This window comes from Acinonyx jubatus, chromosome B3 (genome assembly GCF_027475565.1).
Source record: "Acinonyx jubatus isolate Ajub_Pintada_27869175 chromosome B3, VMU_Ajub_asm_v1.0, whole genome shotgun sequence".
Classification (NCBI taxonomy): Eukaryota; Metazoa; Chordata; class Mammalia; order Carnivora; family Felidae; genus Acinonyx; species Acinonyx jubatus.
In genome coordinates, this window is record NC_069386.1 from 78,682,055 (window position 1) to 78,707,916 (window position 25,862).

At 36.6% G+C, this 25,862-nt stretch overlaps 1 long non-coding RNA gene across 8 annotated transcripts in view; it reads left to right on the plus strand.

The window, feature by feature from the left end:
* LOC113601275 (uncharacterized) overlaps positions 1-25,084 on the plus strand; it is an 83,276-nt gene extending 58,192 nt beyond the window's left edge. For 2 of the 8 annotated variants that reach the window (XR_008299335.1, XR_008299336.1), the window contains exons 8-10: positions 10,219-10,302; positions 22,523-22,607; positions 24,372-25,077. This is a non-coding gene — a long non-coding RNA (uncharacterized LOC113601275). Of the gene's footprint in view, positions 1-10,218; positions 10,303-11,824; positions 13,339-22,522; positions 22,608-24,371 lie in introns of all 8 variants that reach the window. The other 6 variants (XR_008299332.1, XR_008299334.1, XR_008299333.1 and 3 more) reach the window with 6 other exon arrangements.
* The last annotated feature ends 778 nt before the right edge of the window (positions 25,085-25,862 follow it).

The window sequence follows — 25,862 nt, forward strand, 5'->3', positions numbered from 1 at the left end:
ACTTCTGTTCTGAAGACCAAAAATGTCTCCAGATATTGTCAAATGTCCACTGGGGATAAAAATCTCCCCTAGTTGAGAACCAGCGCTCTACAAAGACCCCTTCTCTTGCTATGTTTTTTTTTTTTTTTTACCATTTCTCAAACATGCCTGGACTAATTTCATTTTGTATCTTTTACTCAAAGTATATTAATTTTTATTATGGTAAGATATATGTTAAATTGACGATTTTAAGTATATATATAGTCCAGTGGCTTTATGAATATTCACATTGCTATGAATTCACCATCAGCCATCTCCATAACTTTTTCATCTTCCCGGACAGAAATTCTGTATTCATTAAACAATAACTTTCCATTCTTTCCTCCCCCTCAACACCTGGCAATAACCATTCTACTTTCTGACTCTAAATTTGACTACTCTATCTCATATAAGTTTTTTCTATCTCATAGAAGTTTTTTCTGTCTCATAGAAGTTTACTCTATCTCATAGAAGAATCATAGAATTTTTGTCTTTTTATGTCTGGCTTATTTCACTTAGCATAATGTCTTCAGGTTCAACCATGTTGCAGAATTTCCTTCCTTTTCAAGTCCGAATAACATTCCATTGTATGTGTATGTCACATGTTGTTTATCCATTCATCTATCAATAGACAATTTGGCTATTGTGAATAATGCTTCTATGAACAGGTGTATAAATGTCTGTTCAAGTCATTGCTTTGAGTTATTTTGGGTATATACTCAGAAATGGAATTTCTGGATCACATGGTAATTCTGTGTTTAATTTTTTGAGGAAGCATCATACAGTTTTCCATAGCAGCTATACCATTTTGTATTTCTACCAACAATATACAAGCATTCCAATTCTCCACATCTTTACCAACACTTACTGTTTTCTGGGGGTTTTTTTGTTAATAGACATCTTGACTGTGTGAAGTGCTATCTCGTGATTTTTGTCTTGCATTTCCTTGATCATAAATGGTGTTGAACATCTTTCTCTGTGCTCACTCGTAATGTGCATATCTTCTTTGGAGCAATGTCTGTTCAAGTCCTTTGCCCATTTTTTAATGGGGTTTGTTTGTTTTTGTTATTTTTGTTGAATTATAGGGATTCTTCATATATTCTGAATGTCAACCCCTTATCAGATACTTTTGTCTCATTCTGTGGGGTGCCTTTTCACTCTGTTGATAGTGTCCTTTGATGCACTGAAATTCAAAGAATCTCAATTTTTAGTGCCATAAAATCTTTGAAAGATGTATCTCAAAATAAATATAAACCTGCAATATGTAATTTAGTACTGTGCACATAAAATGTTAGTTTTCTACTGCTGTTGTAACAAATTACTATTAACTTAGTTGCTTAAAACAATATAACTTTATTATCTTATAGTTCTATAGGTCAGAGTTCTGAAATGGATCTTACAAAGCTAAAATCAAGATGCCACAGGGCTCCTGAGTGGCTCAGTCAGTTAAGCCACTAACTCTTGATTTGGGCTCAGGTCATGATCTCATGGTTCATGGAATTGAGCCCCACATTGGGCTCTGCACTGTTTGCTCAGAGCCTGCTTTGGGTTTTCTCTCTCTCTCTCTCTCGAACTGCCCCCCCCCCCGCCTTTCTCTCTCTTTCTCAAAATAAATACACTTTAAAAATTAAATTAAATTAAATTAAATTAAATTAAATTAAGATGTCAGAAAGGCTGCATCCCTTCTAGAGGGTCTAGAGGAGAATACATTTCCTTGCTTTTTCTGGCTCCTAGAGTTCAGCCACATTCCTTGGCTCATTTTCCCTTCTTCCATTTTCAAAGCTAGCAACACTGTATTGCCCTCTAACCATTCTTTCATAGCCATGTTTCCTTCTGACTCTCAACTCAGTCAGGAAAGGTTCTTTTAAGGATCCATTTAATTAGGTTGGGCCCACTTAGATAATCCAGGATAATCTCCCCAAATCAAAGTCCTTAACCTTAATCACATCTGCAAAATTCCTTTTGCCATGAAAGTTAACACATTCACAGGTTCCAGAGGTTAGAGATCTTTGGGGTCCCATTATTCTGCCTATCACAAATAGGGGGGAAAATGTGAAACAGAAGTAAACCTGAAATTAGTATTGTTATATGACTTTCTGAGCACATTTTCTCCCTCTCATCTTAGCCAGGCAGCATAAGTCTTCATCCTCTGGACTTTTGGATGCTAACTGAATTTCTCTAGATTCTTAAGACCATCTGCTTTACTGACCAAGATATTTCATGAATTCACACTCTCTTTTCTGGTTTAGAATAATCAATATTAGAAACAGATGGGGTGAAATTTTTCAAAGTTTTGTCATAACTTTAGTAAAAGAAGAAAAATCTAGCAAATTGAAATGCTACCTTCATACTATTAGTACATATATATATATGTATATTAAATATACATATTAGTAAGTGTGTTAATAACTTTTATACTTGTATAAGTAATAGGCATTCAGCCAAAAGTGGGCAATGGGATTTTTCTCTTAAGTATTAGGGCCCTGAGGATACCTGGCACTAGGTAATGGAAGCAGGGTCATCATGTTAAATCATGTAGTCTGTTTTCAGCACAAGGTACTCCAAACCTAATTTGTATTCCATCCCAATCCATGCCCTGAATTATGTTCATCTAGAAGAAGGGGCACTTTTTTCAAATATTACAAAGGTGCCATATGAGCTAGTGGTAGCCTCACCTGGAGAGTATTCATAAGGAGGGGAGTGCACCCTTGGCAACTCCTTTTTGGGTCACAGCTATACCTAGGACACTGAGAGAAGCTACACATACACTATGCAGAGTATTCTAGTTCACTGCCAGAAGAGCATAGAACAGCCAATAGAAATATATAGCACCTACCCTTAGGCATATAGCTGAAATACTTTGAGAGAATGTGGCCAGGGCAGAGTCAAGCTCTGACTAGCTAGCAGGTCTGGAGACATAGGTTAATAAAAGGTCTTACTGATATTGTAATACATAATAAAATATAGTTAATATGCTATCAGACATTATGGCCACCCTGCAGATAAATAGAGAAGTAAAGAGAGTAAGGAGAAGGAAGACAAAAAGAGGCAGAAAGAGAAAGATGCATTAGAAATCACCCAGCATAACCTTATATACAAAGATAAAATTCATCATCATCCAAAGGATTCTCTGAGATGCTCTTTGTTAAGAGCCCACAGTTTGCTTGTTCCCATGTAAAAATGCACTATTCAAACACTGACAAACAATATCTAAGAATCCCTAGTAGAGATAATACTACACCATTGGCTTGTCATTCATTTTAAGGATTTTTTATTGTGGAATAGGAAAGATCTGAAAGAAATGATTATGGTTCTGTAGAAATATATATTTCAGTAAAATCACACACATTTCTATAGATCCATACACTGAATGTTTCTTTTAGAAATCAGATACAAATAAATATTGGTGGAAAGAAACGTATTCAAATTTATTTTCAAAATCATAACTAGTAAAAGAAGAAAAATCTAACAAATTGAAATGCTACCTTCATACTAAGTATTAGTACATATATATGTATATTAAATACATATATATTTTTATATACATATTAGAAGAAAGGAAATGCAATCCTTTACAGGCGCAATGAAGTAAGAGCTTATCCTACAACTCTAGGATTTTGATGAGAAGCAATTCTTTTTTTAAATTTTTTTAATGTTTATTTATTTTTTATTATAAAGAGACAGAGCACAAGCAGGGAAGGGGCAGAGAGAGAGGGAGACACAGAATCTGAAGCAGGCTCCAAGCTGTCAGCACAGAGCTTGACACGGGGCTCCAACTCACAAACCGTGAGATCATGACCTGGGCCGAAGTCAGACGCTCAACTGACTGAGCCACCCAAGCACCCTGAATGAGGAGTACATTCTAACTCAATATTCAGTAGACAAATAAACATGCAATTCACAGCCTGACCACAGCTTTGGTATTTCTAGACTCCTGTCCAGGCTTTCCCCTGTCACTCTATCTGTAAGCACACTATATTTCATACTGTTCCCTGAATTTTCTGACCTCCATCCCTTTGGACAGACACTTCCTTCCCATTACCTGGAAACTCCTCACCTCCTTATTTATCTGACAAACCTCTATTCATCGATAAGGCCCAGATGAGATGCCACTCTTATTAGTTTCCCTAGTGTTTCTTACTCCATTCCCCCTACTATAACTGCAAAATTATTAACATTTGTGTTTCCAAAGCACTTTATATGACGTGTGTGTCTATTATAACACTACACAATGCATTATTATTTGTGTATGTGTACATATGCCACTCACCTCTGGACAGGTACTGGATTTGTTCATCATTTTTCTAGTACTCAGCAGGTAGCATATTACATGGCATAGACTGATGAATAGAATTGAAGAAACACATAAGAGATGAACTTTCTTTTCCCTGAGATGATATCCGTTCCAGAGAATATAGAAATATCTTTACAAGACCAATAATGAGCTTAATGGTACTTAATATCAATTATGTTCAATCTTCAATTTTAGAAATAGCTTCAGATGTAGGGTTTTTACCAATGGCAGTTAAACAAAGATATTAAATGAAATTTTATTGCAGCAATTGCTCAAGTTGAAACAGGTTTGAGAACAAATCCAATTTAAATACATGCTATTTCCTTCTATTTACCTATAAGATGTTTAAAATGGAACACTTTGGGGCAGAATTATAAAAGTCTCCATCTTCAATTGCGAATTGTGAGGAAGTCTTTTTTACAGCTTTTCAAACATTGTACTGTGGTTGGTTATTCAAAAGTTCAAATTATGTCAGATTATTCCACCACCATACATCACTATAATGTTCATTCAAATGAACCTATCCTCTCTGGAAATCTCTTTTCCAATGGACTGACTGTAGACTTCCCCAAGATGGCACAAATTAGGCCAATTTCTCTAGATCATGCTCTGTAAAACTCCAGGCTCCCATGGTGGTGGGCAACAATTCAGAGCATAGGTTGATGAGGAAGACTATACCTCCTCCAACTGAGTTTTTGTTTAAAGGCCTGAAGCTGGCAAAGATCTTTAAACTGATTATTAGATCTTTAAACTGATTAGATCTTTAAACTAATTCCCAGTTAGTGACTTTGGGGGAGCTAGCATTCTCATAATATTTTGATGAGTTTGAGTAGTATAAAGTAATAAAACTAGTCTGGAGAGTCAATCCAAGAATATATATCAAGAACTTTTTAAATCTTCAGACTTTTTCTAGTTTGCCCCTAAAACTCTCCCATAAAGATCTGAATGATATTTCTAGCTGATTTCTGAGTCCTTGCTGTGTGTAACACTTGAACTTCTTTGTGCTATTTGCTTTCCAAAGAGTAAGCTTATCTTCCATTTACCCAAAGGATCTGGAAGCAGGCCTGTTATTTATGCTGGCACTTCAGCTTTTCCTCTGGAGTCCATTTTTCTCTCACTTGAATGGTTTTGTGAGTATATTTTGTCATTATTTGGATATCTTGATTGTATTTTCTTTCACTTTTAGAATAATGTATTTTGCTTTATATCATTGTAGTCCTACTACTTTAATTTACCATAAAGTTAAAAAAAAAAAATTCCAGAAAGATGTTGCAAATGAGTCCAATGTTTCTTCTACCCTTCGCATGCTACCTTATGCCCCAAAGTATTCATCTTTATGAACCTCAGTTTGGAGGCCAGGCTGGAAAGCCATGATACTCTCAGGGCCTATAAAGGTAGGTGGGTTTTCTGGCCCCACACTGAAAATCCCCAACTACTATACTTGTCATGTTTCCCCACTTACTATCAAGCCATAAGCTGTCTCTGTATTTCCTTTCCTATGCCTGATGTAACAACCTTTGTCTCACTTTTACACTGCTTCTTACACACTGTCATGATTAGGACATGATTTTAACAAAGATTTTATATTGAATGTAAAAATTTGAATAAATATACCTGAGTGAGTGTCTGAAGAATTCTCCTCTGAATAAATGTATGAATGTTAGTGTGTGGACATTTTATCTACTTTGGCCACTCAGAGAACCTTTTTATCTCTTCTAGTTCTTGGCTGCCATTACAGATAAGTGAGATTTCTGGTAGCTAAATTCTGACTAGATAAACTGTTAACAAAACTTAGGTGATAGGGTAGACAATGAGTATCCCACTTAAATTAAGAAATAGTACTTGATAGGAAAAGCTGTGCTGTTATCTATTGCTGCATTTTTTTATATCCGCCCCAAAGCTTATGCATGTAACAGTAAACATTTATTCTCCTGCTCATGAGTTCTCAAGTCACCTAGGATTCAGATAATCTAAAATGGGCTCATCAGATGACTTCACTTCCAGATGTGGGTCTCACTGGACTGAGCCCTGATGCAGGTTGGGCTAAATTCTGTTCCATAGTGTTCATTCTAGGATCCAGACTAAAAGGGCAGGAGCAACCTGGGCAAGCTCTTATGATGATGCACAAGAGGGCAAGACCATCTAACATGAGCACATTTCAAACCTCTGCTTATGGGATGTCTGCTAACACTCCATTGGTCAAAAAAAGTCACATGACAAAGTCCCAACATCAGAGGGCAGGAAAATATCCTTAACCTACCATAAGGTCATGGCAAAGATGTGGATGCGTAATACCTCTACAGGAGAGTGAATAAATTGTGAGAAATTCAATCTACCAAAGGCTGGATGACCTCTGACTACAGCCACTAATCACAGTGCACTTTCTAGAAAAAAGAAAAAACTTTAAGGCAATTTCTGAAGGTGAAAGAAAGGTACCTTGTGTAATAGAAAGTGAGAGGTTTTGGGGCACCTGGGTGGCTCAGTCGGTTAAGCGTCCGACTTCAGCTCAGGTCATGATCTCACAGTCCGTGAGTTCAAGCGATGCATTGGGCTCTGTGCTGACAGCTCAGACCCTGGAGCCTGCTTCAGATTCTGTGTCTCCCTCTCTCTCTGCCCCTCCCCTGTTCATGCTCTGTCTCTTTCTGTCTCAAAAATAAATAAAAACATTTTAAAAAATTAAAAAAAAATAAAGTGAGAGGTTTCAAATATGATTCATTGAATAAAGGACATTATGAAAGAAGTGGAAAGTAGTGCTTCCTAATGTGGCAATTGCATTAGGATGCATGTAAAACTGAGATTGCTATAGGCAGGCTTTATAAGTGATAATTGATTGCAAATTATATTGACAGTTATTGAACTTAATTATTCACCACAGGAACCATCCTTAATCAATTAATCAGGGCACAATTCAACTTCACTTCTTGCACGTGGCAACAACCAATCTTTTTTTTTTTTTGCTTTTTTTTTTTTTTTGCTTTTTGCTTTACCTACTTTGTTTGCTGTTGTTGAAACATTTTAACAAATTAATTAGATGTTAATTCTTAGCAATAAATGAAACCCTGAAGGTGCTTAACAGCAAGTAAGCTCCACAGCAAAATCTATTTATTTCCAAAGTTTTTCCTCAGACTCTGAATAAATACAGTCTCCAGAGATTACAACCAAAGAATGGTTCCAAGACTATCCTCACTGATATCAGCCAAAAGAGACATCTCCAAGGATATACTATAGGTCTAGCTTGTTTTTTATTCAAATTTTAATCAAATGCCTTGTAAAAAAAATAGATATCGTATGTTTTCACTCATATGTGGAACTTGAGAAACTTAACAGAAGACCATGGGGGAAGGGAAAGGAAGGGGAAAAAATAGTTTCAAACAGAGAGAGGCAAACTATGAGAGACTCTTAAATACGGAGAACAAACTGCAGATTGATCGGGGGGTGGTGCAGGGCAGAAGAGGAAAATAGGTGATGGGCATTAAGGAGGGCACTTGTTGGGATGAGCACTGGGTGTTGTATGTAAGTGATGAATCATGGGAATCTACGCCCAAAACCAAGAGCACACTGTATACATTGTATGTTAGCCAACTTGACAATAAATTACATTAAAAAAAATAAAATAATAAAATTATTTAAAAAAAATAAAAGACATAGAAACCCTATTTTTTGACATTTCAGCTGACACAGTGATGGTAACTCAAACTTCTGAACAGGCTGAATGATGCACAGAAGCTTACAAGATAAAATGTAGTAGGAAGAAAAGTCATACCACATTCTCAATGGTGGTGTACAACCAAAGCCCCCAAATAGGATGGGGAATAGAAAGTAAAACCCACTCACATGAAAAGAATCTAGCTGTATTGATTGACATCAAATAATAGAAATCAACATTGAAATGTAACTTCAGAAACATTGGTGAATAGGTGGACTGCATGCATATCCAACAAATTCAAAATATGAAAAGTAATAGTTCCCTTATTCTGTTTTGGTCACACTCCAGGGAAGGTATCGTATGTATTACTGTGTTATAGTTTTCAGAGGAAATTGAAATACAGAAATGTATGTACAGAAGATTGTGATTAGGGTAGAACATCATTTCAATATCAGATCACGTGAAGAATGATAGCAGGAAAAAAGATATATTGTCTAAGCAAAGGAGAAGGTAAGAGAACAGGAAAGTTGACTTTAAATATTATAGGATTGGCCTGAGGGAAAAGGATGAAGATGGATACTGAAAGAAGATTAATTGACAAAAGCTTCAGGAAGCTAGCTGTCAGCTCCATACAAATCTCAGATTTCCCCTGCCCAAACTCTCATCTCACAGAGGTGGTCCTCAGTCATAGCCAGTCTGTGACCGAAAGTGCATTCCAGCCCCACAGTTCTAAGATTCTGTACAGGGAACAGATGTGTCAAATTTGTTATTACACTGAATTTTTTAAGTTCTTTCTTCTATTGAAAAATCAAGTACATCTTTGCAAAATAAAAATAGAATTTTATTATAGCAGTACAAACATTTTATGCCATTCTTTATAGTTTCAAAACTATGAATATCCAATCAAACTTCATAATTGCTTTCATAAATGCCTAATTAAACTATAAATATTATTAAATATATCCACGTACAGTAAGACATGGAAACATCTGGATGAAAAATGAGAAATTTAGACAAGCAGCTGGATATTTTACCTACACAATGCTAGATACCAAGATATTCAAAAACATCAAATGGCTGATAGAATTTTGGCGCGTCATCTGGGTATTTGACTGTATCTTCTTCTTTATTTCACATTACTTCTTAGTTTCTCAGTTTCTCTATTTTTTTAATGGGAATATTTTATGCATTTCTCCTACTAAATAGCATTATCCAGTCACAGATAAAACACTGTTTCTCCTTTGCTGTCAGTTGACCCTCTACTCTGACCTCACTCCCTTTGTTTCACCATTTTACCAGGATATCAGCACTGCTGACACAAAAATGACACAGAATATTGGAAATTCAGGAAAAATCAAGTTAGGGGCTTTGGAATGCACCCCTCCCATCCTCTCCCTGACAGTCTGTGATGACTATCGGAAAACCCATCTGGCCTCAGAACCCCCCACTGTGAAATGTTCCCCAAACTATCCCCTGCCACCCCCAACCCCCTACCATGCTTCTACCTTAGATGCCAGGGATCCATTTCCAATTCAATATCTTTCTCTGACTGCGGTTTCCAGGGCACATTGTCCCTTGATTTGCCTGATGGCCCTGGTCTTCATAGAGCTTAGAGTCAAAATAATAATGATGAAAATATTAATTCCAACTTATGAGCACCTACTATGTTCAAGCATTGCATTAAGTGGTTTATATGAATTAATTCATTAATATTCAGAACAACCCTATTGAAGCGGTGCTATAATTATCCTCATTTTGCTGATGAGGAAACTGAGATGAGTGAATTTAACAATTTGCCAAAATTGTCATAGGCATAGCACCCCAAACCCCAATACATATTCAGGTTTTCTCACTTTGGAGCCCCTCTCTTAACCACTATACTATGCTGCCTCTCTAGTAGTCTACTCTAATTTCCAAACATTTCACCAAATTTCAAGGGATCTCAAACTCAAAGATGGTTATCATAGATTTATTCCATGTTTCGAGCAGGATCTGACACCCTACTTCTTTCTAGAAACGTGTGTACTTGGTATCAGGAAGATGGTGTTTTGTCCTAATTGAGCAATTCAAACTGCCTTCCAAGGATTAAAAAAAAAAAAATGCACTTGTCCTTTGTGTGTTCTCATTGTTCTCAGAACAATACAGGCACATCAGGTAATCCTGCACCATTTAAATATTTTTTCATGTTTCATAAAGGTTAATCCACATAAATGAAATATTTTATTCATTTATTTAACAAATATTTATTCAACTGTTCTAGGCACTGATGATACAAAAATGACACAGACAAAAATCTCTGCACCCATGGAACTTACATTCTTTTACAGGAGACACGGTAAGCAAGGTAAATATATAAATTATACAATATGTAAAATGTTGAAAAGTGCTAATGAGAATATAACGCAAAAAAGGGAGATATGCAATGGCAGGGAGGGGGTTGAAAATTAGATACTGGTGTCCAGGGAAAGCATCATGAAGAACATAACTTTAACATAAAGACCTATAGGAGTGAGGGATCTCCCCATGAAGATAAATAGGAGAGGAAGCAGGGGCAGTCTAAATTGGGAGTATGCCTGGCATGTTCCAGAAACACCAGGAAGTCAGTGTGGCTGGAAGACAGAATATGAGGTGGTGGGAGTGGAGGATGGGGTGGGACAGAAACAAGAAATAAGGTCAAAAAGTAGAGGATGTTGGGAGTGGAGAGATGGCGGTATTCAGATCATGAAGAACCTTGTAGATCATTATAAAGGATCTGGCTTTTATCTGAATAAGCTGGGAAGCAATTGGAGGGTTTTGAGCAGAGGAGTGACAAGAACTGACTTTTGTTTGAATGGGATCCTCTGGCTGCATACTGAAAATAGACTGCATTGGGTCAGGGGTAAAAGCAAAGAGTCCAGGTAGGAGATTATCACAATTCATGTGATAGGTGTGGTTGGCTTGGTGCCAAGGTAGCAATAGGAGAGATAAGAATTGATAGAATTCTGGATACGTTTTGGAGGTAGAGCTGATGGAATTTGCTGACAGACGTGGGGTATGAAAGAGAGAAGTCAAGAAAGACCATGAGGTGTTTTGGTCTGAACAAATAAGAGAGTTGATTAAAAACTCCTTGAAGAGAGAATGAGCCACACATATTCACTTAATAAATAATGAATATAAATTTTAAAATACTAAAATGAATTGAAATTCCTCTGAAAAGTGTTAAATATGTGTAAAGCAAAAATAGGATAATAGGAAGGTGTGTTATTAAAATATAGGATGCTTCTACATTTAAATGTGACATTGATAGTCCCAAATACCCCCTAAATAAAAAGAAAGGCTTAATTCTTTCCACAGTGATATTCAGCTAGTAGATACTGAACACAGCATAAAAATATTTGCCAGAAAATCTGATAGATTTTGATATTTATTAAGGACTTTCCATATTGAGTTTAATTAAGGATTTGATTATGAATTCTACCTTGAAGGCATGATTACTACTTATCTCTTCACTCTTGGGCCAAAGAGAATTACAGATGCTGAATATCTCTCTACTGCATCTATGAAATAGTCATTAGTTTGAAAAGGCATCTCTTTTCTTAGTGCTGAAAATTGCCTGGAGAAATTTAACTCATTCAGCTTTTATAGTAATCCTATAAGGAATCCTGGGTGTATTTTTAATATTATAACTGAGAAGCTATATGAGTCATCACAACTAATTTCCTGATAAATATGCAATTGTCTTTTATTACCCTTTTATTATCACACATTAGGCTTTTATTCCTGTTAATATGGTCAAATATGATAGAGAAATAATGTTACTTTCTCAGAGGGTATATATAAAGTTCACTACCCACTTTCATTATTTAACTAAGCATCTTCTTTTCTAGCTTTCCCATTTCTAACATGTCAATGGAAAAACATCACCATGGAAGACTCGCTCTTTAAGGAACCCTGTTATTAACTAAATCCTTGGATATCATAAAGAGCTGCAAGGTTACTGCAATCCATTTTAGCTCTTAAAAACTTTTGAAACATGCTGTTAAATGTGTGAGGAATCATATGGCTATTCAACAAAAAGGAACTCCTGGGACATAGGTGGTATCTCTTTCCTAAGGAATTGAGAGGCTAGAATATCATAAACTGGCAACATATGGCAGCCCCACAGTCCCTCCAAAAGTAATGTTGTTCTGCCTTTTTCTAACTGTACACTCCTAGCTTATCTCCTTTCTGCTTCTTTCCACCAACATCTGCTATGACCCATTCTTAGCCTCAGAAATATTTAGAAACTTTAGTTTCCTTTGAAGATGGTAAGAATGGTTAAAGAAGCAATAATCACATTGTACAATCAAGCAGTAGGAAGGGAAAACAAGCAAGAATGAATACCTCCCCTTGCTCTCCCTTTGCAAATAATCTGGAAAAACTAATCCAAATGCTAGTGAAGTTTAAGAGTATTATGTGAAATTAATGACCAAGAAAGCAATGATCAAAACTGATTTAATCCAATCACTTAAAACAGCTACAATTTTTCAACCCCTGTATTTGAATGTGTAAAAATTATAACTTTATTAATTTCTTCTGTAACACCTCACTTTATGTTCAGACACACTCCTCCAGTAATATGGTAGAATGGGCTTGTACAAACACAAAACCTGGATTATTTTCATCTCTCAGGTTCATACTTTGTGACATCAGGTTGGTAGTTTGAAATTGGCTGTGGTAGGAGTACTTACTCCATGGAAATCATCAAATATTATAAATTTGAATTTTTTTGTGTTTCATTTTGTTGCAGGACAACCAGCTATTAAACATTTACCAGTATACTACTGCTCTCTCCATGACAGAAATGTAATCCTAGGCAGTTACAGATAAACTTTCCCTTCCTCCTCTTTCCCCTAGAGGAACGTCTACAATCTAAGGTGCTTCTGTATTATCCATGCATCTGGGGAAGAGCTCTCATCATCACCTAGCATCTGTCTACCATGACATCCTCTGGGATGTTCATATAATACATCTAGTCCTCAGTTATCATCTCCTTCCATGGTGACAACCATCAATGACATACCACTACTCCTGAATTGTGTGCTCCAATCTGCCTTCCACTATAGCATCTCTTTGTTACTATTGTGAAGTCTCTGGGTTTGCCTACTCTCCCTTGACTGACTTCTGCATACCTCCCTCAGGGACCAGGAAAATGTGCAATACCAGCAGGTTACTCTTGGTCTGGGAAATGCAAGTTTTGGTGGATTATCTCAGACTCTTTTCAGGCCCGACATAATCTTGTCATCATAGGCATTCTGTTGCTGCTATACCACACCAGGAGTATAAGGAATTCCAGGCCTTGTCATTTGCTGAGACACTTCCTAGAAGATAAGACATGCATCTTCATTGCTCAGGTTGCAAGGTATGTCAAAGTTTCGGTTCCTCTGCCCTGAGAGTCTGCCTAAGGAGATGGCAGGAGGCAGGGTCCCTGCTCAGTTACCTGTAGATCCTGCTTTTCTGTCTAACACCCCACTTTCTCTTACTCCATCCAAAGAAAATTTTTATTTTCCCCCTTCGGTAAGGGAATGGCAGGGGAGCGAGTAGGGAAACTATCTTGATAAATACTTTTCTTTATCTGTCATTTATATCAAGATCTTGGCCTTGAGTTCTTTTGGCAGATACATGGCCTCCTCAGCTATATGTAAAACCTCTTGCTTAATGTGGTAGAGAAGGATTACAGAGAAAGTAAATATCCAATTCCCATTTTTTTCTTCTGCTTTAAATCCCAAACATAAACATGACAATTTTCCAGGAAGGAGAAAAAGACAATATTATGTTCTCCATCACCAATGTGAAAATGCAACATGAGAGTTTACCTTTCTAGTTAAAATAAAGAAATATGAAGTGTACCTGGGTAGCTCAGTTGGTCAAATATCTGACTTTTGATTTCAGCTCAGGTCATGATCCCAGGGTTGTGGGATCGAGCCCCACGTCGGGCTCTGCACCGAGCATTGAGCCTGCTTAAAATACTCTCTCTCTCTCTCTCTCTCTCTCTCCCTCTCCCCCCCCTGCACTCTCCCCTGCTTGTGCACTCTCTTTCTCTAAAATAAAATTAATAAATTGATTAATGAAAAGAAATATGAAAGGGGGGGTGTGTTTTCTCTGATCCTTCTCTGATGTGATTCTTGATCACTTCAGGTTTTATTCTTTGCTCCTTTCTCTATATTTATCCATGGATTAAGTATCATTTATTAGTGACATCTCCCACCATTTTAGACAAAGTCACACAAAATTAAAACCCTCCATAACCTGCTCCTCCAGGACTATGGCCTAGTTTTAATCTTCACTCCTTTCTCAGTATTCCTGCTGGAAGCCATCACATATTCAGATTGTTCTTCCAACCTCCACATTAATGGTTGATTTCTATAATATTCCTTTCAGAAAGGCAGCCTCATCATAACACTGGAAATAACTGTGTTTTCAGATGTTTCCCTAATTGTCTTTCATGCAATAATAAATATAATTAAAAGAATATTAATAAATTGCAGTAAATCCATTTTGAGTATTAAAATTTGTGGAATCAGTTTTCCTACCAATATTCTTCTTTGAGAATCACATTCAGAACTTAAACTGCAAATGTTTATTTTTATTGAAGAAAGGTAGTTTGCTAAACATATTTAATATCAGGAATAAATATGAATTTGTGTGAGAGAGAATTGATTTAGTGCCAATCATGTGTCATTGTTTTAAAGGTAAATTAAAGAGCTGTTCCCAAAACAAATTTAAATAAAAACCTCTCTCTCTCTCTCTCTCTCTCTCTCTCTCTCTCTCTCTCAGACAAACATTTAAACATAAATATGCAAGGCAAAAGATCCACTTTCATCTGGGTAAAAATGTATGCTGAAAAAATTGTTAAGAATAAGACAACGTAATCCTATGCTAAGTGCCAAATGTTTGGTAGCAACAACAGAAAGTACTGACTGCAAGAATTTAAAGGAAGGGAGCACTCCAAGCTAAGACTGTCAGTCAATGAAGATTCCAAAAAGGAGGCAGAATTTTAGGAGGGCTTTACAGGATACCAAGGATTGAGACAGTTGTAGAGGAAATGAGAAATGTTTTGGAATAGGGAGAGTGGCATTATCATGGTGACCATACTTAGTTGTTTTCAAAAATAGAAAGTGAATACATCTCATTAGAATGGGTAGAATGAGAGCTCAAGAAAGGTAAAACTGGAAGAGCGATTGGGAGCAGATCTGGAGGTCTTTAGATGGCCCATCAATGGGAACTTCAAAGGATACTATCTAAAAAGTGAAAAGACAACCCACATAGAGGGAGAAAATATTTGTAAATTATTTATCCATTAAGCATCTAATATCAAGATATATAAAAAATTCTTACAACTCAACAATAAAAAGACAAATAGTTGAGTTAAAAACTTGGGAAAGTACTTGAATAGACATCTCTCCAAGTAAGATATACAAGTGACCAATAAGCACATGAAAAGATGCTCAATAGCATTAATCATCACGGAAATGTAAATCAAAACCACAATGAGATTCTACTTCACGCTCACTAATATGGCTTTAATCAAAAAGATAAATAATAACATGTTAACAAGGATGTGAAGAACTCAGAACCATCCTACACTGCTGGTGGAAATGTAAAATGGGACACCCACTGTGGAAAACAGTTTAATCATATGTTAATCATACGTTTAGGTTGCCATATGACCCAGCAATACCACATCTTGGTATATGCCCAAGAGAAATAAAAACATGTTCACACAAAAACTTGCACACAAACGTTCACAACAGCATTATTTATAATTGCCAAAAGATAGGAACAACCTAAATACCACCAAGCAAAGAAAAAATACATAAAATGTAGTGTATTCATGCATTGGAATATTATTTATCCATAAAAAAGAATGAAGTACTGATAAATACCACAACATGAGTAAAGCTTGTAAACATTATGCTAAGTGCAAGAAGCCAGACACAAAAAGCATACATTATAATATTCCATTTACATACAAAATGTTCAGGATAGGCAAACCCATAGAGACAGAAGGTAGATTCATGGTTGCGAGGAGCTGGGAAGAGGGGTGAATGGGGAGTGACTGGTAACCGGGATGGAGTTTTGATGGAAGGTGATGAAAATATTCTGAATCAGTTAGTGGGATGGTTGTACAATTCTAAGAATATACTGAAAACTGAATTGTATATTTTAAAATTGAGACTTTTGTGGTACATGAATTATATCTCAATAAGAAAGAAAATCTACATTAAGAAAAAATAAGGAACTGTATCTTTTAAACCTTAAGCAGCCACGGAATATTTTTGTGTAGGACAGCAACCTGTTCACATTTGCATTTTGATCTGTCTTGTCCCTTGACCTACAACAGTGTTTCTCACAGTGAAACAGTTTCTTTCTTTCCTTTTCCATGCAGCCTCCATTTCCTGACCCAGTCTTGCTCCCTGACCCTTGCCATCTGGCACCCAGTTTCATCACATTATTAAAATTCTTCTCTTAAAAGTTACCAAAAAGTTTCTTGCTACTAATCTAGGAGGTAGATGCTTATTTGTGCTTAAGAAACTAAATCTTTTTGTGTTGTGGTAATGATAACCACATTTTCTTGTAATTCCCTGTTCCTCATCTCTCTGAACACCTTTTTCCCCCCTCCTGTCCCGTAAAGGAAAGATGTCCCCCTCAAAGATGTATTTCTGATCCTTTTACCTTCTGGAGCTGTTGGTGATCTTATCCAACCCCTGATTTCTGTAGGACTTGAAACTCTCTGCCCCAGCATCTCTCCACAGCTCCGGTCCTTCATTCCTTACTGCTGGCTGCACCTGTCTACCTAAATAGATGGAAAAGTTTGCTCAGTCTCAATTTGACTTAAATGAAGCATACAAAGTTTCTCTTATGTTTTCTCTATCTGTCACAATCTCAGTATCTTCACAATAACTCCAGCTCAAAAATCATAACATTTTTTCACTCTTTTTATCCAACCAGCTGCTAAGACCTATAGACTCTACATTCGTATCTCTCACTTCTATGCTTTATTCTTCGTTCCCACTGAAAACAACCTAATCCAAGTATTCATTTTACACCTTGACTGGAATATCCTACCTTATATCTATGTCATATTCATCCTTCAATACATGGTTCAAACACCACTATGTCCATAGTGCCTTCTCCAACTTCCCTATGGAGAAGTGACCTCTCCATCCTCTAAAGGCTTACCATGCTCTGTCTACATCCTCACAGTTACAGTAATTCGCATCAGATAAGGTAGAGAATATTAACTTCCCCACTACTGGAAGCTCCTGGAGTTAAGAAACATTGCCACTAGGATATACTTTGCCATTTAAAATATCTACTACATTGCTTTGTACCCAATTAGTTCCTGAAGGAATTTAAGATAGCCAGTGTTTTATACAAAATAAGCCTTCGATAACTTTTTGTTCACTGAACAAATGTTCACATAATCTTTTATTTTTTATAAGAACTTCTCTTAGGTATCACTGATCATTTGCAGCCAGAATTAAGGAGATAAAAAAGAATACTTATCACAGACAGGTCCCCAGCTTACTTATGTCCCACACATGCAAATAAGACCCCATCTAGACTAAAATAGGAATTCCCCTTCCCTCTGCTGTTACTGCTACCACAAAGTTCTTATCCCTTCAGAGGGAGAAAACCACTGCCACTGCACCCCCCCCCCCACTTTCTGCCATGCACAGGGGATTGGTGAAGATGAGGTCAGAACTTGAGGCCCCTGGGGGGTATCATTTCCCCCAGCCATTTCCTATCATCCCTATCACCCTGGGCATCTCAGCCCCCTGACTCCCGTTCCAGTCCCATAGCCATGCTCATTCAACACCCTATCCTACTAAAAATTCTTCTCTGGCCACAGGAACCACCACTGGTGCCTTCAGTCCCCAACACTCCAAGTCCTGTGGTTGCAGACTAGGAAGGGCTCTGACTCAGGATGGGGAGAATGACCTGCCCTGACATTTTAGGGCACTCTGAATAAATTTTCTCATAGATATATTATTGAAGATAATAATTACCTTCACATGTCAACCAAGAAACTCCATAACCACTTTTTACAATGTTTTCATGGAAAAATGGCTTCTGAGTTTTAAATTCAGGAAACAGTGCCTTAGGCTCTTTTGGACAAAGCGAACAAATATTTTGGGTGAAACCCAAGTAGGTACTTGATTTTCCAACTAACTTAAATGTGTGAACTTTTAAAAGTGAAATCATTCAAGGTTTTAATATTTAACATGATGAGAACTTTTTAGGCACCCTTCAATCTGCTTTAGATTTCTCTACATCACCTTAGGAAGATGTTATACTGCTGACAACTAGGTGTGATTTTGTCACATCAAAATACATATACACCTGCGCTTAAGACAAAAAGGTGATTGTGAATAAGGCTCACAGTTCGAAGGTACAGCAGGATGGTATAGAGCAGACGGTTTGATAATGAGAAATGATAGTTTCCTGCAATTCTTGAGGACCGAAGGGAGGGAATTACTTGCTTTATGCTGGCAGCAATTTCCTTAAACCCTGTGAGATGGCATAGCTCAAGCTGTTGCAAATGTAGACAGAGTAGCTACCAGCCACAGCTCTTGGTTGGAGCAAGATTCCCTGAGGCATGAAATACATTGAAAAGCCTTTCTAAATAGGATTGATCACTTAATTTGACTGTTTTAGAGAAAATCCTACATAGTCTTCAATTTCTAGCATTTGTTCACAGTTTCCTGGAAGCTTATTAATTATTTCTACCATATATGTGGGTATATATATTCATATATATTTTAATTAGGTACTCTAATCATAGAGATCATCATCAATATATGGTGTTAAAAGTGTTAGACATTAGTTACAGAATATTCCTTTAGCTTGGCTTTCACAATATGGTACCATCAACACCAAGCTCTTCCTCTGAGAGAAAAAATTAAGTCTTTAGATGCATGTTGGTGTCTTTTTTTTGCAAGATGGGTGTGGTGACATCAACCATTGCCACTAGTCCTCAAAACAGAGCAACCAGCAGCACAAAGAGGATCATCATGTTTAAAAACAGAGAAGCTGGTATCTGTTTTGTTAACCGCACACTTCATTTCGAGGGGTTAACTTTTGCCTCTCACTTATACTTTCTCTTTCATGAATGAGCAATTAATTACTTAGCCGCTGTCGCTGTTTCAGAGCTTCAGTTTACAATAGCCTTTTGTTTTCTTGCACACTAAAGAGCTTTGAAGGATTTCAATCTTCAAAAACACAGAGCACTTTCTTTCTCTTTATTTCTGAACACAAAAAAAGTGTCTATTCTTATGTATATTTAATAACAGTCTTCCGAAAAGAGCCTTATTGTGCACCTTAACATGATCTGATTGATTCTTGCGGCTAAGTCAAAGGAACACATACAAATCTTAGCTCTGGGAAACATTTTCTATTTAAGAATTTTAAAGTGTAAACTTTATAATAAAGTAGGGGAGAACATGTAAATATGTTGTATTTCATTTTAAATACAGTTGAGCACAGTTTAAACACAGCCAACTCTTTCCAGATGATAATGTGACTTGGATAATGAAGTGCTTCGTCTTAAGTCACAGAAAGTTCAGTGCTGTTGCAGCTTACAATTACAGGGGGAGCTCTGTATGTCCTTATTTAAATATGTTTATCTCTTGACAACAAGGAGATGCATGTATTTATGTATACACATATATACAGTCTTCACAGGCAGAGGAAAATAAAAGACTGAGGCATTATCTGATAGAATTACTGTCTGTTGATAATACCTGAGACGTAAGTCCCTCATATCCCTCTTTTATTTTTTTTAATATATGAAATTTATTGTCAAATTGGTTTCCATACAACACCCAAGTCTCATCCCAAAAGATGCCCTCTTCACTGCCCATCACCTACCCCCCCCCACCCCCCATCAACCCTCAGTTTGTTCTCAGTTTTCCCTCTTTTATTTCTTAAAAACAGATGTGGGTAAGACAATGAATCTGGCTAGGATAATAAAACTTCCATCCATTTTGAATGTATTTTTGTGTAGGGTGTAAGAAAGTGGTCCAGTTTCATTCTTCCGCATGTTGCTGTCCAGTTTTGAGCACTGGGTGTTAACATGTAAGCGATGAATCACTAAATTCTACTCGTGAAGCCAATATTACACTATATGTTAACTAACTAGAATTTGAATAAAAACTTGAAACAAAAATAAATAAAAATAAATAAAAGCTCAGATAACAGCATTTTTCTGCAATAAAGTATTTTTTAGTTGTTAAAAAAAAAACCTTCCATTATCTAGAATGGTTATGGAATTGAAATGTTAATTTAATAGCCTGATTAATCAGCATTAAGTAGTACATACTTTCTCCTTTAACCCATGAAATTAAAAATGCAAATAATTCAGTTAAATATATAAAACAATTTCTATCCCTGGTAAAGATGAGCTGAACTTGGAATATACCTTTGTCTTGATATTAAAAAAAAAATTCCAGTCCTGACACAAGTTTACTGATTATCAATCACTTCTTTCTCATAATATTGCTGAGATCCCATGAGTGAACACACACATGCACATCAGTTAACAGAGGGCTCTAAGTAGTTAAATTCCAGCAAATTGAGAATATACCATAAGTATCTCAGCTTCTTACTTCATTTTATATTTTACAAATACAGTATTTTGCATTTAAAAAATTTTTTAAGTATTTGTTCTTTATAATTTTTTTAAGTTTGTTCATTTGTTTTGAGAGAGAGAGAGAGAGCAGGGGAGGGGCAGTAAGAGAGGGAAAGAGAGAATCCCAAGCAGGCTCAGTACCGACAGCACGGAGCCTGATGTGGGGCTCAAACTCACAAACTGTGACATCATGACCTGAGCAGAAACCAAGAGTCAGACATTTAACTGACTGAGCCACCCAGGCACCCCTGAATTTTTAAATGTTAATATCTTCCTGGCCCACTAGAGAGCTTAATAAAGCATACTCCCAGCATTTATGTCAAAATCTTGTACAGAGTAAGACAGCAAGGCCAGGTATATACTGACCTGACAACCCATTATGCGATCACCTCTTGGCTCTGGTGGTCAGATACAATTTGCACTCTGGTAGTCGAGGTGACCACTGATGATGTCCTCCTGGGCTTGGACATATCCTTTTTCATCATCCTTCATTCAGTCAAACAGGGTTCAGAGTCAGAGTCATTCTACTAAGCGAGGCTCTTGGAGAATATCAGGAATCCAGTTAGGTTAGACTGACAAGAACCCAATTCTTTATAATTACCTCTCTGTACCACCATGGCATTTAGCGCCTCCAATGGAGACAGGTGGAATTCAGGTAATCAAGAACTTCTCCACTGTGGGAGACCAGGATGATTTGGTTAATTCTGGCTACATTATCAGCTTTCCAATTTTGTAATTCTATCTTAATATGACTACATTGAAACATATATAACATATAATGAACTGTTTGAAAATATTTCATGTTTTGGCTTAAATTATCTCTAGGACACACTATCCCTAGTGCAATTTTGAATATCTGAATATGTTATCCTATTATGTGGCCATAGTATCATTTATTTAACCAATCCCCTGATGCTGAAAATTAAGATATTTTCATTTTAACATTAAAACACCACTCTGCCATAACTATCCATGCAGTTGTACTCATGAAAGGATAAAGCTCAGTGGTTAAGGGCATAAATTTTGGTGCCCAGCAGAGGGAGATTTGGGTCCTGTCACTTTCTAATGGTGTAATTTTGGATAAATCTCTTAACATCTCAAAGCTTTAGTTCTTTCATCTGTAAAAGGAAGATAATTTGACCTAATTCCTAGGGATTTTAAGAGCATCCAATGAGGAAGTACATGTGAATTCATGGTAAATAAATTAGTTTGCTCTTAAGTAGCTACCTATACTTATTTCCTTAAGATGAATTTATAGCAGTACCTGAGTAGCTTGGTTAAACATCTGACTCTTGGTTTCAACTCAGGTCATGATCTCACAGTTTGTGAGATGGAGCCCTGCATCAGGCTCTATGCTGACAGCACAGAACCTGCTTGGGATTCTGTCTCTCCCTCTCCTCTCTGCTTCTCTGTCTCTCTTTCAAAATAAATAAATAAACTTGAAAAAAGATGAATTTATAGACATGAAATTATATTGTTAATGTACATTTTTAAGGTCCTTGACCCATGTTACCTAATTGCCCTCATAGTATACAACTCCCAATAGCAATATCACATTATGCTGTAATAAGGTATGTGTTGGTTTGTATCTAGAATCATCAATAGGAGTTCTAGGTCTCGTTTCATGTGGGTACCTATCACAGGGGCATATACACAGCACATGCTCCAATCATTGTTTGTTTAGTGAATATCTATACCTTTCCTTCTGATATGAATAAGCACATCTGGTTTTGTTTTGTTTTTTTTTTTTTTTTTAAACAGCACCACCTTTTCAGAGACAAGGCCCTCCTTGTCATCAATTCTGGAGGTCACCACTGCAGGCAAATAGAACAAGTGGGCTTCACAGTCAATGGCAGTGGTTCTCATCTAGGGAACGTATTTTAAAATGCAGATTTCTGTGTTCTGTTTGCAGAGATTCTGATTCAGGAAGTTCCATTTGTGGCCCAGGAATCTAATCTTTATTTACCACTTTCCAACCAACACCATTCCTGACACAGGTAGTGTATGTGTTCTATCCTGATAACCACTGATCTCTATAGTCTTTGCCTCACAATGCCAGAGTTCTTTAGGTTCCTTCCAATCCTGTGACTCTATAATGTATTTTTTAAAGGTATCACCAATCAAAACAAGCTCAGGGGCCTTATAACTTATCCATAATATTTGATAATTATTAAAAGATGCATTGTTGCTAAACTAGCCAGGCTTTCTGCTGATTTGGGGGAAGAACAAGTGAAACAAAGACAAATAGTTTATCTTGGTACCTGCCCACACATGCCAAATTCCATCCTGGTATCTATTCCCCGCATGGTCTGCTTCATTTTGACCAAAAGTAAACATTATGTTATCACTCCATATCATTCTCCTTGATCCAAATGCCCACAGAGGGGCTGGAAGTGGCCTCCAAAGAGGGTCTCTTGCTGTCCTTAGTGAGCAGCCCAAAACCAACAGACCAAAGTGAAGGTTTGAAGAAGGTGGCCCTCAGAAAGTTCTTCAAGGAAAAGTTGAGGGTCACCAGCAAATTTAGCAACTGAGACCTAGAAGCCAATGCTCCTGAGAAAAGAGCATTCAAAGTGAAAAAGACAAATGATACTAGTAAAGAGCCTCTCTTAAGCTTGATTTCATGTAGTTTTGGCTTTGTGTAGTTCTTGGTACATCTATATCCAGCTTTTCTCAGAATGGTTCCCAATTACCCACCTACCCCGAGCCTCAGATAAGAAAACAAATGCTATCATACATCACTTTTCTCTTCTTATATAAAATAAAGATAGGGTTGTTAGGAGGATTACATTTGATGACTTAGCAGAATGCCTGTTACATAATACAGGTGGTCAGTCATTTTCCTTCTCTCTTCCTCTCTACCTTCACCCATCCTCACTCCCAAATCTGTCCTTCTGTATCTAAATAAGACTGCTAGTTCACATATCTCTATGTCTTACTTTTTAAGTAACCCACAAGAATTTGTTCAAAACATCATTACATACCAGCATATTCATTATGGACTTTATAATAAAAATATAACTCATGATTTATAACCTCAATCAATTTATAATCTGATAGGAAAGAGAAAACAAACATGCATATAGCAACTGGAGGACAAATAAAATTTTATTAAATGTTATTTATTAAGTAATTTAATTTATTACTTAATTTATTAAAACTTAATTTATTAAAAATTATCTGCTGGATCATCAATAAGTATGGTAGCAATTCAAAGAAAGGAGAAAGCTATGGGTCTGAATTTCCAAAGAAAGCTTCAAGGAATAGTCAGAGTTTAATCTTGGCTCTGAAATAAAAACATCTATACGTTACTTACTATGTGTCAGTTACTATACTAAATAGAGATAGGTTTATCTTTTATCTCTATCATTACTCTCTCCTCTTTATGAAAGAACAATTCAGTTTGCATAGAGGCAAGGACATTACAGATGTGAGGAATGGGAAAAGAAGCAACTGAGACAAGAGAAATGTAGGGATTTGTTTCATGCATTTTTCAAGCAACACCACTGTCCAAATAAGCCCTTTTGAACTCCAGCATACCAGGCTTTATCTGTACTTTCCCACACAAGTCAATTATAGCCTGGACCATCCTTGCTACACAATTCAAGTTCTCATCATTTATTGATAAAATAGCCCATGGCATTAAAAAAAAAAAGTCTTCCATGCAAAATCATGGCAAATTACATGAGGAATAAGAATATTTTATTCTTGGGGCACCCGGGTGGATCAGTTGGTTAAATGTCTGACTCTTAATTTCTGCTCAGGTCATGATCTTATGGTTCATGGGCTCGAGCCCTGCATCTGGCTGTGTACTGACAGAGTGAAACCTGCTTGGGATTGTCTCTCTCCCTCTTTTTCTGCCCCTCCCCAGCTCCCTCTGACTCTCTCTGAAAATAAATAAATAAACTTAATTATAAAACTTAAATTTAAAAAAAGAGTATTTCATTCTTTAAGTTGTAGTCATAGAATTAACCTGACTTTCCTTGAACAATGAAAATGTTGCCAGGAAGAAATGATGCAATCTGAGGTAGTGGAAAGTATAGGGACTTTGTGACAGGGCACCAGAATTAGAATTCGTCCATTCCCTCCACCCCTGCCACTTGCTGTGTGACCATGGATAAATAATTTAGTCTGAGTTTGTTTCTTTGTGTGTTAATTGAAGCTATAAAAATAATACCTGTAGTAGAAAATTTTTGTGAGGATTAAAGGAAATAATCTAGTTGAATGCCTTTTGGAAATCGAAAGGATTACAGAAATATTATTATTATTATTATTATTATTACTGCTTTTATTATCATTTGCTGAACTAGGTATTGTTACATCAGGTGAATAAATTTAAGTTTGCTTAGAAGTAAATGATTCCTATAAAATATATGCTTGGTCTCCCTTCAGGCGTACTAAACTTCAGCTCTGTAATATAAGCATTTAACTGTCTTTTCCACATAAAACTTATTTGTGACTCACACAGATTCCTTTGCCTTATGAGGATGTTCAAAACACCTCTATCTATTCTAGAAAATAAAATTTCTGAAGTTGTTGCTTTTTTCTCCAAGCCTAAGTGCATTTTTCATTTACCAAAGAAAGATGAGACAGCCAGAAGAATTGGTCTATTGCTGCCTCTTTAAAAGACTCTCTCTCTTCTTTCCATCGTTCCTGGCTTGTATTGAAACCAGATGGTAAAACCAAGACTGGAACATCCTTTGGTGTCCAGAAGGAGGCCAGTCTGGCCAAAGCATTGTCATTCTTGTCAGCAACCAGAGTCAAAAACATTTTTATAGTTAATCATCAGGAGTGCCTACTGGCTCTAACAGCCATGTATGCAGTATTTGTCAGCATGAAGGTTCTATCCACACCACAGATGACGCCATGTCGGCAAGAAATGTGTTTCGATATACTTTAGCAATGAGCTGAGCAAATTTTCATGGCTGACTCCCAAAGCAAACAATGATATAAAATTTAGTGCCGGACTTCTTTTTCACCAAATTGTGTGGATACTAGTATCTTTCATTTATAAAACCTAACTCCTTCACAGCAAGTCTGCCCTGGAATACTCTTTAAAATATGGAAAGTTAAAGAACTGCAGCAAATTACTACAAATATTTTTAAAGAAATTAACCCACCCTAAAATGAACTTTCATTTCCAAAGATGGAGAGTTGCAGTCTTAGACTCTGAGGAATCAGAGTAATTTCATGGATGAGGGCCCACCAATAAAATCCTGTCTCTACCTATATTCAATAATTAATTATAGCAAGGA